General features: G+C 33.5%; 2 pseudogenes; both read right to left on the reverse strand.

Moving 5' to 3' along the window:
• Positions 1-9,535: 9,535 nt before the first annotated feature.
• Positions 9,536-10,778, reverse strand: LOC126716668 (peroxidase 5-like; annotated as a pseudogene).
• Positions 10,779-17,691: 6,913 nt separating this feature from the next.
• Positions 17,692-18,854, reverse strand: LOC126716676 (peroxidase 5-like; annotated as a pseudogene).
• Positions 18,855-20,393: the final 1,539 nt, after the last annotated feature.

Here is a 20,393-nt window from a genome sequence, read left to right on the forward strand (position 1 = left end):
GGCTAGTATTCCGCAAGCACAGACTGCTCCTCATACTGATAGAGTCGGCAGTGTACTTGAGCATATTCAGAAACGTGTTGATGAGCTTGTGGCACTTCTCTACTCCACAAACAACCATGTCCAAATGCGTCTCGAGACTATGGAGAATCAGCTAGATGATATTCAACGAAAGTTGGACGAGAGCCTTTAGCTATTCGTGACAAAAAGGGGGAGAGCATTCAGTAAGGGGGAGAAAAGTTCAAAGGGAAGTGTGCATAGTGATAGGGGGAGTACACACATACTTTTGTCATACTTTTGTTTTTAGTCTTATCCTCTAAACTTATGGTTTTAGGTTTATGTTTGTTGAGTACTTTTAGTGTTTTATGGTTTTGATACACTGTGTTTTGGTGTATAGCTGTTTCTAACTCTTAACTTATACTCTTGGTTTAATCTTTAATATATTTTGATGATGTTATTCAGGATGTTTTTTTGTGTTTGTACCCATGTGCTTTTGTAAGCTTTTAGGGTTAATGGTTTATGCATAGTTTGTAGGCTTTATGGTATGTAGCTTGCTTAATGCAGCCTTTATGCTATGTTGAAATCAATACTTTAATCTAAATGTTCTACATTTTGGTTTATGTACTGTCACTCTTGTGCCCTTGTAGGATTGTTCCTAGATGCATATGCCTTGTGTGTTATGCATTGGTTGAGTGTTGAGCATACAAGTGTCTTGCCTTGTGCTTGGTAACTTGTATGTCCTTGTGTTCATTCCAAGTGTGAATGAGCACTGTGATCACTACCTTTTGGTGTTCACTCGGTTGATCAAGCCATGGTTTGTTTATTAACTCCATCTTTGCTTGATCACATATTGCCTGTTTCATATGCATTTATAATTTTCTGCTTACAATGATCATGGTGTATTGTTGTGTTTCAGGAGTATTATGTTCATATGATTCAAGTGCTTCACAGCTTCTAGAGTTAGGTGTGAGTGAGTTTTGTTCAACTGTTCCCAACTCACATGTTAAGTCTAGAGTCTGTTTTAGGGTTTTGTCACGGAATAGCCAAAGGGGGAGATTGTAAGGTTGAATTTATTCAACCATCTAATTGGCTTTATTCCGTGCCAAATTTGCTTGTAATTCAGCATTTAGTAACCCTGTATTTAGGTGGGTTTGTTGTAAGGGTAGTGAGTGAGATAGAGTGAAGATTGCTCAAGAGTGTGCAAGAAAACAGAGACTCGCGGCTGGGACTCGCGGGTGACTCGCGGCTGCAAGCCGCCAGAAGCTGTACACGTGCCAAGCATGCTGGAAGATGAACAGTCATGCTAGCTGGAGCACTACAGGACAAAACAGGACAACTGGCCATACGGTTAACTCGCGACTGGATCTCGCGACTTAGTCAAGCCGCGAGCCACCCCTGTTTTGTAAAACCTGACGTTTCACATTCCTCTCCCACTCCAGTATAAATACCCATTTTACCCACGATTGAAAGAGAGCTTCCAGAGAGAATTTTGAGAGAGAAACCCTAAAGAAAAACCAGATTGCTTCACCCACAATCTCTACCTTAGAGTCTCTTCAAATTCCTCAACTCTCCTCCTCTCCATTGTCAAATCCTTGAGAGGCATTATACCAAACCTGGTTCTCACCATCATCATCACTGTGAGACAGTTGTTTGGATTTCTGGGAAGCAGTTAGGAAGGAGCCAATCTTCATTGGTTGATGCTACGGTCTAGTAGCGGAATCCGGGAAGCTAGAAAAGAAAAAGGTTTGGCCCAACCTCGTTGGAGCAAGAAGCTTGGAGGGCTTAGGTGCACTGGGTAGATTAGGCTTGGAGGGTCTATTGCTGTCCTTGTATCCCAACTGTATTTTCTAGTGGATTGCTTACCGCTTGGAGGGCGGCGGAGAGGTTTTTCGCCGAGGACTTCGGTTTCCTCTTCGATAACACATCGCGTGTTGTCTTTGTATTTGCATCTTCCTTCCTCTCTATCTTTGCCTTTTTATTATCTGCTGTGGTTTTATTTTGTTATGGCTTAGATAGTATTTAACCAATTTCGTATTATAGCATGTGTTAAGTTTCCGCACACTAGTTGTTTGACATATTGCTTGTATTGGTTAAGTTGTAATCTGGGGGTCTAAACGTTCAAAGGTGTTTTGTACACGTTTTTGAACTTTCAATTGGTATCAGAGCGGGTACACTGCTATTGGTTTCATTACCATTGTGTGATCCTTGACTCCCTTTTGAGATGGATAGGTCTCAATCCCTAAATGCCCCTCCATATTTTGATGGTAGTAATTATGCTTTTTGGAAGGTTCGCATGAGAGCTTTTCTGTGTTTTATTGATGAATCCGTTTGGGATGCTGTTGAGATTGGTTGGACCAAACCTGAGGCAGCCAAATCCACATGGGATAAGGCAGCACTTGCTGCATCTAATGCTAACAGTAAAGCACTCAATGCTATTTTCTGTGGTGTGTCTCCAGATGAATTTCACAGGATTTCTCACATTACCATTGCCAAAGAAGCATGGGAGATTCTAGAAACCACTTATAAAGGCACGAAGAAAGTGAAAGACACCAAGTTACAAATGCTGACCACTCGGTTTGAGGAGCTCAAAATGAGTGAGGATGAGTCTTTTGACTCTTTCTATGGAAAACTAAATGAGGTGGTTGTCAGTAAGTTCAACTTGGGGGAGAAAACGAAGGACTCAAAGATTGTAAGGAAGATCCTTCGATCATTGCCGGAAAGTTTTCGTGCTAAAGTGACAGTAATTGAAGAGAGCAAGGATCTTGACGACATCAAAGTACAGGAGCTGGTTGGTTCTCTGCAGACTTATGAGATGTCGCTGCCCAATCAACGGAAGAGTAAATCCCTTGCTCTAAAGACCATTAATGAGAAGGTGGAAGATCAAGACTCATCAGGAGAAGATGTGGTTGACAAAGACGTTTCACATTCCTCTCCCACTCCAGTATAAATACCCCTTTTACCCAGGATTGAAAGAGAGCTTCCAGAGAGAATTTTGAGAGAGAAACCCTAAAGAAAAACTAGATTGCTTCACCCACAATCTCTACCTTAGAGTCTCTTCAAATTCCTCAACATCTCTTCCTCTCCATTGTCAAATCCTTAAGAGGCATTATACCAAACCTGGTTCTCACCATCATCATCACTGTGAGACAGTTGTTTGGATTTCTGGGAAGCAGTTAGGAAGGAGCCAATCTTCATTGGTTGATGCTACGGTCTAATAGCGGAATCCGGGAAGCTAGAAAAGAAAAAGGTTCGGCGCAACCTCGTTGGAGCAAGAAGCTTGGAGGGCTTAGGTGCACTGGGTAGATTAGGCTTGGAGGGTCTATTGCTGTCCTTGTATCCCAACTGTATTTTCTAGTGGATTGCTTACCGCTTGGAGGGCGGCGGAAAGGTTTTTCGCCGAGGACTTCGGTTTCCTCTTCGATAACACATCGCGTGTTGTCTTTGTGTTTGCATCTTCCTTCCTCTCTATCTTTGCCTTTTTATTATCTGCTGTGGTTTTATTTTGTTATGGCTTAGATAGTATTTAACCAATTTCGTATTATAGCATGTGTTAAGTTTCCGCACACTAGTTGTTTGACATATTGCTTGTATTGGTTAAGTTGTAATCTGGGGGTCTAAACGTTCAAAGGTGTTTTGTACACGTTTTTGAACTTTCACTATTATACCCTTCATTTTAAAGAATATAAAAAATAATCAATGAGAACTTATAATTGCTTTGAAATACTTAGTATTTAGTGGATGATGTGAAACTAGTTAGCCACAATTGGGTCTGTGTTAGATTATTGAATTACAATATTGTTTTGTCAAGGTGAATAGATTGTATCACGCTAATCAATAATTTAACAGATGAAGATAATGGCATGAAAAATTAACAATAGTACAATTTATTTATTTCAATTTGCAAATTTTTTTTAGGGGCTGCTAGTTTTAGATTGGATCTTTTTTGGCTGGTATGCTTTACAATGGATTTGATAATTTAATACATCTCCATCTCCCAATTTCATTAAGGAAAAAAAAATTATTGTAGCTAAAAAACAAGTTATGTATATTTCTATGTTGTAAAGCAATTCACGCATCACATATTTATTCTTAACAAAATAAATATTGTCTAACAATGCAAACAAATATCTTTTAAAAAAAAAACTCTGGTAATGAGTTATGCCAAAACAAGACAAAATAACATAATCCATTCCAAAACTAAGTTGGCCAAAAAATCCCACACTTTTTTAATTTTTAGGCCTAGACATCAGTGTCAATAAGACACATTTGCGCTCATGATCTGGGCAACCAAAGAACATCTCTTTATAAGTTGGATTTTCCATAAAAAATATGTAGGCCTCAGGCATAAAAAAAATTTATATTAAAAATAATCTACTCCAACTTATTAAAGTTCTAAACTACTATTATTTTAATTAAAATACTTTTCATTTTATTTTCTTCTCATTTAAAATTTTTTTTACTCTTGTTTTTTTCTTAACCACACACCTGTCCTTGTACATTAGCTTTAACATCTTAATAAGTTGTAAACAAATGCATAAAATATATTATGTATATATTTTGTTTAGACAGAAGGGGAATTGACGTTGATAAATTATAACATAGATTGATGGATAGAAAAGGGAACTATCTTGGTCTGATATTGGTTTTGTTATTTGCATTGCAAGAATTCTGTTGTGATTTCATGAATAAGTAGTGGGCAATAAATTTGTTTGAATTATTTTTGGCTAAGAATATATTCAATGAAATGCCTTGATTTGAATTTGGGCAAAGTCATGTTACTCGGTCCTAGGCTGAATCATTTTCATGTTCAACATTAATAGTAAAAAAATAAATTTCTATGCTAACTCAGTGTATGATTTTCTGCAACAGTGCATTACTTTCTAATTTCTTCTCATTTAATTTTTTTTTTTACTCTAGTTTTTTTCTTAACCACACACCTGTCTTTTGTCTAAACTTGTACACTAGCTTTTGTAGACATTTCCTCTTAACCAGACACATGGTGAAGCCTTGGAGCTATTAACTAATTGGATGGTTGACTTAAAACTACAAGTGTACGTAACACACCACTTGCTTCGTAAATAACAGAAGAATCAAAGAGGAAACAGAGTAAAAAGCAAATTTGAGTTCTCTAGTGGTTCTCAGTTTCAAATTCACAGCAGTTTTCCAGCAATTCTCACTTTTAAATTTCTAAATACAATTTTTTTTTAGCGGTACAGGTAATAGCAGTTTTCGTTTCTTTTCACTTTCAAGGTTTTTTCGTTTCTTTTCACTTTCAAGGTTTTTAGTTGTACAGAATGTAGTTTGTTTTGGTTTTTAGGTGTACAAAAACACTATATATCACTCTCATGAATCACTAGCAAACAGTTCATAAAAGTTAAAAAAAAAAAAAAAAAAAGACTAGCAAACAATCGAAAAGAAAAAGAAAAAGATATACATACTTGGTTTGAGCAATATCTGAAAATTGCAGCAGACAAAAAAAAAAAAGGACCAGCAGCAGTAGCTTCACTTTGTAGAGGACGAACAATATTGTGCAAGAATTATAGCTTTATTTTTCTTACGGCTGAATGAGAAAAAAAAAAAGGCTGATATTAAAGGGGTATTTTAGGGATTTTAACAAAAATTTCATTAAACCTAAATTCATTCCCTCCCATTCCTCCCAATTTTGAGGGGAACAAAAATTTGAGGTTTTGAGGGAAAAGGGAGGAATGAGCATTCCCTCCTAACCATTCCATTCCCTCCCACTTAAACTCCCAAAGAAGGGAATTGACATTCCATTCCCTCCGTTAAAACTCCCAAACAAGAGGAGGGAAGAATATTCTAAAAATATTCATTTTATTCCATTCCATTCCATTTCATTCCCTCCTCCCAAACGGAGCCTTAGAGAACATAATAAATCTGTTTTTGTGCCTACCTGTCACCTTTGTGGTGTTGTTGGTCATATTAGACCAAATTGTTCTTTGTTGAGGCAAGAAACAAAGCCTATGACCAGAAACCCCACTAGGAATATTGATGTTCCTAAATTTGTTCTTGTCTACCACTTTTGTGACGTCCGTGGTCACATTTGTCCTAATTGTCATAAACTAAAATTTAAGCATTCTATGTTTCAGTCTAGGATTTGTGATGATATTTCTCTTGTCATAAGTCCATATAAATTTTTTCATATTATTTTGAAAAATTTAAGCTTGTTGGCTTGTAAAAGGAATTTGCAGGATTTAGTCTTTCTCAGAAGATTGGTGTAATCCCTCAAATACACTCTACTTCACATGGATTTTCACGTACAAAGCCGAAGACTCATGCTAGATGGGTGAGAAAAAATTCTCTAAGGTGAGTGTTGTTGACTTGTCCCTGATTTAATTCTTTCAATTTTTTGTGGACATGTTTTGTTTTTGTTTTTGGTTGTTTTGTTTTTGTTTTTGGTTGTTTTGTTTTTTAGGTTGTTTAAAAAAAAAATCCAAAAACATTGAAAAATTTCAAAAAAGACAAATATTTTATTTTGTGTCTTGTTTTATTTGTTTTGAGGATTACATGAATTACGATATCTCTCTTGATTTAGAACATGCTTGACATTGTGGAGAAACTTGAATAGTATGTGTTAAATAAGTGCTAAGTTATTTCTGATTTTGTGTGAGTATGTACTAGTTTGTACATGTACTCATGGGTTAATTAAGAAATTGATATTTCTTGTTTGTGTACCATCTATAGCTTAGTTAAGCACTGTCATGCATTGCATTTGCATTGTTCATTTAGCATAATGTGTACTTTTTGTTTTTGGTCATAAATTTTTTAAAACCAAAAAGATTTTTGTTTTTTGTATTTCACATCTTAGATTTATAATCAAGAATTGACCATATTATCTTTACATAACAAGTTTATGTACCTTGTTTAACTTTGATGAGCTTACTTATTGCACTTTACTAGTTGAAACTTTGTAGTGCATGTTGTGTGGGAAAGATGTTTATGGTTTTGATCACTTTGTTTTGATCTTAAAGTCACATGTCTTTGACTGTCGGACTTGAATCTTTAGAGAAAGGAATAAATAACCATCTCACCACTGTTCACTAGCCAATCATGAACACCTTAGTGCATATCGTAAGATTTCGTGCTCGAGAAAGTGTAGCACATGCACAAAAAGAACATAAGGTGTAGCCTCGATTATAAATGCTAAAATTGGTGTGTACATTATTGGACTAAATGTGAAATCTATAATTAAAATTTGTGTGTACAATATAAGGCAAAATCAAGAAATTTACTTGATTGCAAGCTTATGATCTAGGAGATGTGGGAGTTATATGATGTAACTCTTTAGGTGATAGTATCTTTCAAATTCTATGTGATACATTTTGTAGATATTGTGATTGATTTCTATTTACATATCACCTCACATGTATCTCAAGTTTTTACTAGTTGCACACACTACACAAGTTACTCTTTGCTAAACTTGGTACATTATATTGTGTGTGATCTTGTTGTGGCCATCCAAGATTAAAGTTCCTTGATTTTGATACAAAATGTGCTTAATATTTGAGTTTTTGAGACAAATTGGTTGAAAAACTTGTTTTTGGAAGATTTGGGTTGAATTCAAGTGTTTTTTTAAAAAAAAAACTTTTAATCTCATACTCATGTATTTCATTCATGAAATATTGTGCTTTGAGGAGTTTCTGCATTAAATTGTTCTATTTTTCAAAAAGTTGATTTTTCCATGCATCATTTATGTTTAGGATTTACATGTATTGCATTAATTTTTTTTTGTATCCATCTTGCAGTTTTGCAATCATATCTCTCATTGTTTTCACACATAACATGCATACACTTTGCTACATTGGGTACTCAACTTGATCAAAAAATTGATTGATTAATTTTTGAGCTATGTACTTTCTAGTATATGCCTTTTTTATGTGTGAACTGTAGAAAATATTTTTCTTAAGAGATATGATGGATAATCAATGTGCAAATATTTTTTTTTCTTATGCAACTGTTTATGGGTCACATAGTGCCATGTTTGCATTTTATTGAAAGAGAGAATATTTTTTCTTCATGTGTATCCTCAACTTAGTTTTTTTTTTTTTTTTTTAAAGTTGGCTTGTGTCTTTTTATTTATCCCCACCCCCTTTATTTTTCCCCAAAACTTGTTTTGTTTTTCCTATTTTTATAGGGGGAGAAATTTTTTTTAACCTTTGTGGTTCTTAGGGGGAGTTGTTGCTCTTCATAGGGGGAGTTGTCTCTATTTTCTCTTACTCTGTTGCGTATGTTTTCTGTCTACCTTCTGATTAGGTAGACTTTGCCAATACATGACAAAAAGGGGGAGACATAGATGACCTGTTCGTTTTGTTTAGGGGGAGAATATAAAAAACTTTTTGTTGTATCTAACTTAGGGGGAGAGTTAGTTTATTTTTTTTATATTCTATTTCATATTATTGTTTATATGTCTTTATTATGTGTTGTTTGAAATCAAGAATTTACTTTATTTACTTGTACTTTTTCCACACATGCGGTTATGCATTTTGTTTAGTGTTTCAGGAAATATACAGCTTGATTCAATTGAGCTGCTGTCTACACTTGCAATTGATGGATAGTAGTTAGAATTGAATTTCTTTTATGAGCATTATTTGTGTAAAGGGCTCTTATTTTGTAAACTTTGAGCTTCTAGTTGTGTTTTGTCACGGATTGCCAAAGGGAGAGTTTGTTAGGTTCTAAAGACTTAGGTTTTTATGTATTTAGAACTCTAATGTGTATTGTTGGCAAACCATGATAAAAAAAATGTGTTTAGAAGTGTTTTAGTCTTGCTCAAAGTTGTATATTTTATGTAAAGTTGGAATCGAGCTAATGCAGAAAGTATTGTGTATTTCAGTATGGCTCAATCGATTGAAGTTTAGGCTCGATCGATCGAATCTCGGGCAGAATGTTTTTTTCTGCAGATTTCCAACTCAGCTCTAGTTGTTTAAAATGTTTAGGGTTTTCTAATTTGTCCTAAGTATAAAAGGCAAACCCTAGCCACGTTTTAATGTTGCTCATATTGCTGTTTGTGTAAATCTCTTGTGAGATTTAGAGCATCTTTCCTTTACACAAACTTAGGGTTTTCAAGGAGGAGATTTTATCTACACCTTGATGATCAACTCGGTTACTACCATTGAAACTTAAAGAAAACACAAGTGGGTGTACTTGTATCTGGTGGTGAATCCAAGAAAGAAAGAGTCTGTGGATTCAGAGTTTGCACGTGGTCGTGTCAGTAAGTTCTACTGGTGGGTAGCAATAAGAAGTCAAGCGTGGGGGCTTGTAAGTCTTATTGTATGAACTTCGATTCTTTATAGTGGATTTGTTTTTTACCTTGAGGATAGCTAAGTTAAATCATCTCCAGGTTTTTACCGGTGTGGTTTCCTATGTCATCATATCATTGTGTTATTTATATTTCCACTGCTTTGCATGATATGATTATATGATTGTGTTAACCTAGATCTGAAACTTGGATTAAATAATCACTTGGCTAATTACCTAGGTTAATTTGATTGTGGTTTTAAGGGGTCTAAAAACCAACATATATTTAGTTCACAAACCTACAATTTTTCCTTATCTCACCCTGACTTCCTGTAAGCACATCAATGTAACCCATTTTTACCATAGCTGCCCTAAACTTATAAGCCCATGCTTGACCGTGCCTTGCATTATTTCTAACAATTTCAACTATTGAAGTGCTGCTCAAAAGAGATTGATCAGAGGTCAATAAGCCATGGTGGTTCTTCAAATTTTTATGGTACTTATTATCAAGCCTATATGGTGTAAGTACATCAAGAGGTACTGTTGGATCATTGCCATTATTAGCATTTTTTGGACACTTGGTCTTTAAGTCTCTAGCAAATATGGGATCCATTGAAGGGTCTTGTAGATTTGTTTAATTGAAATTGTATAATTGCTCTAAGAAAGAAGAACAATGTGACCTTCCAATGGAATGTGCCCCAGAAAGTGTCACCATTTCATCAAGACTAAGTCCTTTCCGTGCAAATCTTTCTTCTAGTTCCTGAATATTGAGGGTAGGTGGTGGAAGGTTTTGATCGAGCTCATCCTTACGTGATAAATTGCCATCAGGGCTTCCTGATGTCACCATGTAACTTATACCTCCAACTTTGTAAGCACTGTCACGAGCAGCAAATGCAGCAATATCTGCGCATGAGACTGTTTATGGGCATTGAGCTTCAAGTTTAGCCTTTGCTTCAAATATCACTTCAAAGCCTCTTAAGCTTGGATCGTTGGCTCGATTTTCCTTCTCGGCTTGATTTCCAGGGGTTGAATCAAGTAGGACAGAAGCATCACAACCCTGGCATAGATAACATGTACAATATTAAACTCCACATCTTAGTAATTAAGTAACTTATAAGGTATATTCGGAGAAAAAGAAGAAGCGAAAGGGACTACAAATTTAGGTACAGTTTCGGTTAAACATATTACAAGTTAATTGGTGGTTCAAAGAGCTAATTAACATACCCTAACGAAACAGTCATGAAAATGCATTCTGATGAGGCCAGCAGCTAGGCAAGGGTTACTTGACACAGCTTTGTTCACAGTGTTTCTCACAATGGTCTCTGCAGAAGGACAAGTTGATTGATAGAAACCCACTTTGAGTGATGGCATCTCCAATGACATTGACACCATCATAGACATAGTAACAAAAAAAACCAAGCAAAATTTGATTGTTGCCATAGTTACTCTACAACCCAAATACCGCAATACTCTAATGAGGGAATGAATAAGACTGAGAGTAAAGAGCAGAGAAAGAACAGCTAAAGAAGAATATTATAAGCAAGATGGAGATGAAGATAAAGGTTGTTTGTTAGCCAAGTATTTATAGGAATGAAGTTAGTGAAGATGGGACTGGCAGTTTTACTCTGTAAACCAAATCGTGTATTGCTGCATAGAAGAAAGACTTGAAGCTGTCTAAGTTTGAGGGTTTCTATGGTAACAAAGAGGAAACAGTCCTCTTTGGCTCACTCTAACGTACAGTAGCTTATTTTACAAGATCTTCCATTGTATTAGCCCATTAGAAATTGAGTAGTTAGTGATGCATTTATGTTCTTTGACTGTTAGGGATGTCAACTTGGCAGTGGGGAGGGTAAGAAGGTACAATAATGTACGTATGTATATACCCCACAGACGTGCATCTATTGCAAACTAGGTCAATGACCTCAATTTTCTGCATCTCTGTATAGTTTTTCATTATATTTTAACATCTTGATTAGGACAAAGGAAATAGATGAAAGAGAAGTACTGAAAGGGATAGTGGATCCCACCATTATTCATTTATTCTACTGTTTGATAGTTTTTCAAGCGCGTGGAAGGTAAGAAATTAGGAAAATGATCATTTCCCTCAATCATTAAGAGAAATAAATTTTTTTGTTCCTAATTTATTTTATAGATTTTCAAATAGACTAGGAAACTAGAATTTAAAATATATATATATATATATATATCCTTTTCTATTCCATTATATTTTTTATAAAAATCTATTTATTTCATTTTATGTATAGTATTATAATTGAGAAAACAAGTGATCAACTGAGTAATTATTCTGTATTTTCAAAATATAATAACGTGGTCTCTCCTCTCACATAATAGCAATAGGGTATACTTATTAAATTTATAACTTAATCTACCATTAACATACTAAAGGAGAGAGTACCTAATAATTTCCCTGATTAAGCATGACAAACTACCTAGATCTCCCATTAATTGACCAAGTAGCCAGCATTTCATTATCAGTTGGAACTCATTTTAGATGATCATTTATTAGTCATCTTAAGGAAAAGGTCCCCTTTGATTGGTGAAATGCCATTCTCAACTTACAAATCCAAACTTCTATTTGGTGGACTAAGACAAAATGAATAGTTATGAAAAGACAATTTTTAGCTTAGTTCAACCCCTCAACATTTCTCACACTTTTCTTCATAATTATTTTAGTTCGGCTAGATAAAAATTCCACATAAAATGTCACATACTCCCTCACATTGAATAACCATTCACTCGATATGAGATCACCAAAACACCTAGTTTAGAGAGGGTGTGAAAATTTCTGTGAGCACAAACTTAGAGTAATATTTTTCCCATTTGACAATTGTGCATATAATGGACCACAGGAAAATCAATGGGCAAGTTGTTCACATCCTACATCATGTTCATAATTATTAGTTGGAAAAATGCACTATATGCATCATGTGGTCGTAAATGTCCTAAATTTGTTGTGTTATTTAAGAGGAGCTCTAATTGTGTTGATGAAATAAAGGGTTTCTTTCATTTATTCTTTCTTTCATTCTTTTTTCTGAAAAAATAATGTTAACATAGCCTGATCCCTTTAAAAAAAAAGAAAAAAAAAAAAGAATTAAGGTTCAAATCTCTTATCCCCCATCTATCATCTACTATCAATTAACCCAAAAAAATAAATAAATAAATAAATAACTGAATTAATGGAATATTTATCAGGATAATAATCTAGTTAGTTGAATTAGAAAAAATATAGTAGTTTCAAGGGGGTTTAGGATATTTTTTGTTCTGGTTTTATTTAGCTAAGGCAACCTCAATGAACAAAAAAAAATGCACAGTATTGGGCCTCAAAGCCCAACGAGATCCCAGGTTTCTACCAACCCAACAAATTAACAAATAACTCCCAAATCCAACCTTTCAAACAAAAAGCTTGTAACATAGTCCTAAATTAATCAAATGGCTTCCAGGTTTCTACTTTCGAAAGAAGCAACTTCAGCCACAGCTCAAATCTTCTAGCAATGCATTAAAGCCTCCTCAGCACAAGCTGAAATTCCTAGGCAACTTTATCTGAAATTCTTTCAGCACAAGCCAAAGGCTTAAATCTAAGACCCAAGCACCACCCAAAATAAATAAATAAAACTCTCAAAAGGTTAAGTGTTAGATACCTAATTCCAACATTGGTAAAAAGAGAAAGTCTACTAAGTTATAATTAATTAGACTCATGATACGCGCTTTACACGTGCAATAATTTTATTTATTTATTTATTTTGGTTTAGTGTTATAATGGTTAAAGTGATATATAAATAACTATGTGTTTTTTTTTTTTTTTTTTTTTTTTTTTTTTTTTTTTTATTTAAGAAAGAGGTAAGGTAATGTGGAATACTTTTTAAAAATGAGATAAAGATAGTGTCCTAAGTTTTAGGTCGAATGAATAAGATAAAGGAAAAAACTTAAAATTTAGGAACAATAACCAATTTGTGTTTTTTAATTTGAAATTATTTAACTAAAAAATAAGGGCATTTTAGAGTGTTCTTAAGAATTTATGTGAGAGTATTTTAGTACACTAAAAATTGAAACCTGAATAGAGAATCATGTTATTAATAGTATAGATAAAATGTTGTTCAGTCAAGTGTTAGAACCTAATTCCTATCACAATTCCCAAGTACCACCAGTTTTGTTATACTAACACTATCTCCTTTTTCTTTTTCAGGAACCAACATGTTTTAGTCTTCACTAACTCATGAGAAATTATTCACTCCCACAATCTTTTTGTAGGAGTGAATAATTTCTTGTAGAGTCTTCACATCTCAAACAGGAGGTGTGGGTCCCAATGTGTGACCTATGTAGGACCCATACCTTTGTGAGAGGAGGTAGGACTCCTCCTGTAAGAGTAAAAAATTTCTTCTAACTCATGGTGCCACTTATCTAGTCTTCATAGCAATTCATTATTTTACCCAAACAACTTGATTGAAAACCATATTACATATTAAACTGTTATATAGTAAAATGAGATTTACATCATTTGAAAGTAAATTAAACTCTAAAAAATGAATTAGTTTAACATAAATTCAATGTTTCACATAATTTATTGCTCAATAGTTGGTGGAATTAATAAAATGAAAAGTTTGAACAATTAATTTTGCCACTTTTGGTCGAAATAGCCTTATAACTAAATAGTTATAAGGGACAACTATCAAGAGCCTTATAACTAAATAGTATTGTTTGATTCTCCCAAAAGGGAGAACTTAAGTTTGATTCCCTAATTTATTATATAAAAAAGGTAGAGAGTTATACATTGAATTTGGTTGAATGAAAAATCAAAATCTGTAAGTGCAGGTAAGCTAATTAGACAATAGCTCCTTCAATTTATTTATTTTTGTTGCAATCACTACTGCAAACATTTTTTTTTTTTTATGATTTTTTTCAAAAGTTAATAATAAAATTATAAAACAAGGTTATAAATAAAGCAATGAACATAATTTATACGTTTCCACACACGAATGCTATGTGGAATTTGTAACATCCAACAAATACGAGTTTATCCCATTAATTTCTCAACAACATTTGTTCAAAACACTTACAAAAGAATTAATTTACACTTGAATCAATAGTAAATAATACAAAATAATTTCAATTGTCACATGACTCATAGCAATAAACTTATAATATCTAGTTCACAAACCTACAATTTTTCTTGATCTCATCCTAACTTCTTGTATGCACATCAACGTAACCCATTTTCACCATAGCTACAGCAAACTTATACGCCCATGTTTCACCTTGCCTTGCATTATTCCTGACAATTCAAACCGTTGAAGGGCTGCTCAAAAGAGATTGATTAGAGGTCCATAGATGCCATCCCTATTTAAAAAGGAAATAAATAAAATGTAAGGAATTAATAGTAAAATTATTTTATTTTTCATTTTATTTAATAGATTTCAAATAGACTAGGAAACTAGATTTTTTATTTATTTTTAATCTATCTATTTCTATTCCATTCTATTTTTATTTAAATTTATTTGTCTCACTTCCTGCATGCAATAGAAAAATATATTGAGAAAACAAGTGACCAACCAAGTAGTTATTCAATATTCTTAAATACAATGATATGCTTTATATATATATATATATATATATTTATATTCAACATCGAAATTCTACTCTAACTTAATTTAGGTGTATAAGTGTGTGAAACTCCCTTGTAAAGACTTGAATCATGACCCTTGCCCCCCACACCCCACAAGCACTTAATACTTGAGGAGTAACTTAATATTGTATGTATATATATCAAAGCATTAGTGTAACTTAATCACACTTTCTATTCTTTCCTGATTCATCAATAAAGTTCACATTTTATTTAGAAAGCTCTTAATTTAACATGGTATTAGAGTATAAAATCCTGAATTTGATCCTTGTCTCCTCTACTCTTCCTCCCATTTGAAATTCCACGTGTTGGGTCTCACCTATTAAAATGTAATTTTGGCCCACATGTGAGAGTCTGTTAGAATTGTGTGGTTAAATAATTAAATTTACCATATATATCCTAATAATTTAACATTTTGGGACAATCGATAATTTAACACTAATTAAATTTGCAGTTAAATTTGCGATTCGCATATTAGAGGAGGGACTACCTAAAAAATTTCATGATTAAGCATGATAATTAGCTAGGTCTCCCATTGACCAAGTAGCTAGCGTTTCATCATCAATTGAAACTTATTAAGATGATCATTTATACGTCATTCTAAGGAAATAGTCTATTCTCTATTCTATGAAATGAATTTCTCAGCTTAGTAATCCCAACTTTTATTTCGTTGACTAAAACAAAATGATTAGCTGTGAAAAGATAACTTGTAGTTTAGTTCAACCACTCACTGTTTCTCACACCTTTCTTCATAACTTTTTTAGTTCGGCTAGATTAAAATTCACACACTCTGTCACATTGAATAACCATTCACTTGATATGGGGCCACTAAAACATATGGATGAGAGAGTGGGTATAAAATATTTTGTGAAATTTTTTGGTAAGTAATTAAAGATCTATCGTAATATTTTTTTCCATTTGACAACTGTATAATGGATCACAAGAAAATCCGTGGGCTATTTGTTCACATCATGTTCAGAATTATTAGCTGGGGAAATGCACCATAATGCATATCTTGCGGTTGTAAATGTCTTGAATTTGTTGTGTTATTTAAGAAGAGCTCTAATTTCGCGGATGAAATAAAGGATTTTTTTCATTCATTCATTTTTTTTTTGGTGGGAGAAGGGGGTAATGACTAAACCAAAGGAAAACTGATGTTCAAAATTTTTTAGTCCGCCTCTCATTAGATAACTGAATTAGTGGACTGTTGAAAAGGGTAATACTTTTTTTTTTTATTATTAAAAATTAGATAACTAGTGTGTTCCAGTTAACTCAACTGGTAAAATTTCTAATGGTTGTATATGAGATTTGGAAACTATCTAAAAAAAAATAGATAACTAGGTAGTGCATGCTCAATGGAAATAATAAACAAGACAGCACAGTATTGGACCTCAAAGCCCAACAAAATCCAAGGTTTCTACCACATGACATCAGGCTCTAACAATCCAACAAATTTACAAATTACTCCCGAATCCAGCCCTTCAAGCAGAAAACCTCCAACATGGTCCATTCTACTACTTTTGAAAGAAGCAACTTGAGCACCACAGATCAAATCTTCTAGAAATGCACTAGAACCACCTCAAGTAATATAAATTCCTAGGCAACTTAATTATAAATTCTTTCAGCACAAGTCAAAGGCCAAAATTTGAGACCAAAGCACATAAATAAATAAAGACGCCCACAAAAGGTTAATGAGGTCAACCTAATTCTTACATTGATAAAAAGAGAAATTCTATCGATTTATAATTAATTAATAACGTTGTTCGCTTTAAGTGCTTGAAACCTAATTTATATAATGAGTCCAAGAAACTTATTTTAGGAACCAACATGTAATCCGTCACAACATGTGTTACTAACTGATCACGAGAAATTATTTACTCTTATATGAGGAGTTTTTACTTCTCAACATGAGGTGTGGGTCCTAATATGGGATCCTTGGTAGGGCCCACACTTTCCAAGAGAGGAGAGAGGACTCCTCCCGTTGGAGTGAAATATTTCTTCTAACTTATGGTGCCACTTATCTAGTTTTCATGGCAATTATATTATATAAACAACTTCATTGAAAAATACAGAGTAAACCATATTTAAAATGAGATTTACATCATTTTGAAAGTAAAAATCTATAAAATGGATTAGTATCATGTAATTAAATTCAATATTTCTCAAAATTCATTGTTCAATAGTTGTTGGAATCAATAAAATGGGAAGTTTGAACAATTAATTTTTGCCTCTTATGGTCTTTGTTGAATGAAATTGTATGCTTCATATGTAAGTGCCAAACTTAGGGGGACTAACTATTAAGAGCCCTATAACTCGATAGTATTGTCTGATTCTTTAAAAGGGAGAACTTATATTTGAATCTCCCATTTATTATGTCAAAAAAAAAAAAAGAAAAAAGAAAAAAAAAAAGGTAAAAGGGTTATATATTGAATTTGGTTAAACAAATAATCAATATCTAAGTTCGGGTAAGCTAATTGGATAATAGCTCTTCCAAATATTTTTTTTATTTTTTTTCTTTTTGCATTATATTCACTACTACAAACATTTTTGTATGATTTTTTCAACCAAACAAAAAAAATGGTTGTAAATAAAGTAATGAACTTAATTTTTAAGTTCCATGCATAAATGGTATGCATATTTTGTAACATCCAACAAATACAAGTTTATCCCATTAATTTCTCAACAAATTTTATTCAAAAACTTACAAAAGAATGAATTCACACTTGAATCATGTTGAAGAATGAAACATTGTAAGCAAATAATACAAAATATTTTCAATAGACACATCAATAAACCTATAATATCTAGTTCACAAACCTACAATTTTTTCTGATCTCACCCTGGCTTCCTGTAAGCACCTCAACGTAACCCATTTTCACCATAGCTGCTCCAAACTTATAAGCCCATGTTTCACCTTGCCTTGCATTATTTTTGACAATTTCAACCGTTGAAAGGCTGCTTAAAAGAGATTGATCAGAGTTTAATAAGCCATAGTGGTTCTTCAAATTTTTATAGTACTGATTATCAAGCCTATATGGTGTAACTACATCAAGTGGTACTGTTGGACCGTTGCCATTTCCAACATTTTGTGGGCACTTGGTCTTTAAATCTCTAGCAAATATGGGATTCATTGAAGGGTCTTGTGGATTTGTTTCACTGAAATTGTATAATCATTTTGAGAAAGAAGAACAATGTGACCTACCAATGGAATGTGCACCAGAAAGTGTCACCATTTCATCAAGACTAAGTCCTTTTTGCGCAAATCTCTGTTCGAGTTCCTGAGCATTGAAGGTAGGTGGTGGAAGGTTGTCAATAGGCTCATTTTCACATGACACCCTACCATCACGGCGTCCTGATGGAACTTTGTAACTTATGCCTCCAACTTTGTAAGCACTATCACGAGCAGCAAATGCAATAATGTCTGCACAAGAAACTGTTTGTGGGCATTGAGCTTCAAGTGCAGCCTTCGCCTCAAATATCACTCAAAGCCTCTTAAGATTGTATTGTTGACTAGACTATCTCTCTCTGCTAGATTTCTAGGGGTTGAATCAAGTAAGACAAAGGCATCACAACCCTGGCATAGATAACATAGAAAATATGATTTAACTAACAACTTAGTAATTAAGCAGCTTATAAGGTATATTGTTTTAGCGGGGAAAAAAGGAAAAGAAAAGGAGAAGGGTCTGCAAATTTATGTACAGGTTCTAGTAAACATATTACAAATTAAGTGGATTGCAAAGTGCTAACATACCCTGACAAAACAGTCTTGAAAGTGCATTCTGATTAGGCCAGCAGCTAGGCCAGGGTTGCTTGATACAGCTTTGTTCACAGTGTTTCTTACAATGTTCTCTGCCGAAGGACAAGTTGATTGATATTAACCCACTTGGAGTGATGGCATCGCTAGTGACATTGTCACCATCATAGACATAGTAACAAAGATAACCAAGCAAAATTTGATGGTTGCCATAGTTACTCTACAACCCAAATATCCCAATACTGTAACGAGTGAATGAATAAGACTCACGAGTAAAGAACAAAGAAAGAACAGATAAAGAAGAATACTATAAGCAAGAAGGAGATGAAGATAAAGGTTCCTGTTAGCCAAGTATTTATAGGAATGACTTTAGTGAAGATGGGACTGGCAGATTTTCTTTGAAAACTAAAACGTGTATTGCTACATAGAAGAAAGGCTTGAAGCTATCTAAGTTTGAGGGTTTCCATGGTAACAAAGAGGAAACAGTCCTTTTAGGCTCACTCGAAGATCTTTCCATCCAATTAGCCTCTTAGGTTTTGAGTGGGTAATGATGTATTTATGTTTTTTGACTTTCAGGGATGTCAACTTGGTTTTCTTTTCTTTTTTGTTGGGGGGGGGGGGGGGGTAAGAAGCTAAAATAACGTACGTGTATATATATAACCCACATACATGCATCTTATACAGACTAGGTCAATTAGCTTAATTTTCAGTATCTTTTTTTACAGGTTTTACTTTTTCATGACATTTTAACGTCTTGATTAGGACAAGGAAATGTATGGAAGGGAAAGGGGTAGTGGATCCCACCATTATTCTACTATTTGAGAGTTTTTCAAATTTCAAGAGAGCGAGAAAGGTAAAAAGTTAGGGAAAATTATCATTTTCCTCAATAATTAAAGAGATTTTTTTTGTTCCAATTTTATTATTCAATGGTAGGTGCCATCCCTATTTAAAAGGAAAGAAATAAAATATAAAGAGATTTAATAGTAAAACTAATTTTTTTTTTCTTTTCATTTTATTTTATAAATTTCAAATAGACTAGGAAACTAGAATTAAAAATGTATATATATTATTCTATCCTTTTCTATTCAATTATATTTTTATAAAAATCTATTTATCTTATTTCATGCATTCAATATATATATATATATATATATGTGTGTGTGTGTGTGTGTGTGTGTGTTTGTGTGTAGTATTACAATTGAGAAAACAAGTGATTAATCGGGTAACTATTCAGTATTCTCAAAATATAGTAACATGCTCTCTTCTTTCACTTAATAGCGATGAAGTTATTAAATTAATAGTTTAATCTACCATTAACATATTACAGGAGAGATTACTAAATAATTTCCATGATTAAGCATGACAACTAGTTAGGTCTCCGATTGACCAAGTAGCTAGCATTTCATTATCAATTGGAACTCATTTAAGCTGATCTTTTATATGCCATCCTAAAGAAAAGTTCATTCTCTGTTTGATGAAATTCCTTTCTCAACTTATAAATCCCTACTTTTATTTCGTGGACCAAGACAAAATGAATAGTTGTGAAAAGACAACTTTTATAGCTTAGTTCAACCACTCCATGTTTCTCGCACCTTTCTTCGTAATCTTTTTTTTTTTTTTTTTGGTTCGGCTAGATAAAAAATTCACATAAAAGGTTACTGAGGTCACCTTTTTTATTGATTTATAATTAATAATTAATATAATGTTATTTAGTGTAAGTGTTTGAAACCAACATTCCCAAGAACACCTATT

Source organism: Quercus robur, chromosome 3, assembly GCF_932294415.1.
Source record: "Quercus robur chromosome 3, dhQueRobu3.1, whole genome shotgun sequence".
Taxonomy (NCBI): domain Eukaryota; kingdom Viridiplantae; phylum Streptophyta; class Magnoliopsida; order Fagales; family Fagaceae; genus Quercus; species Quercus robur.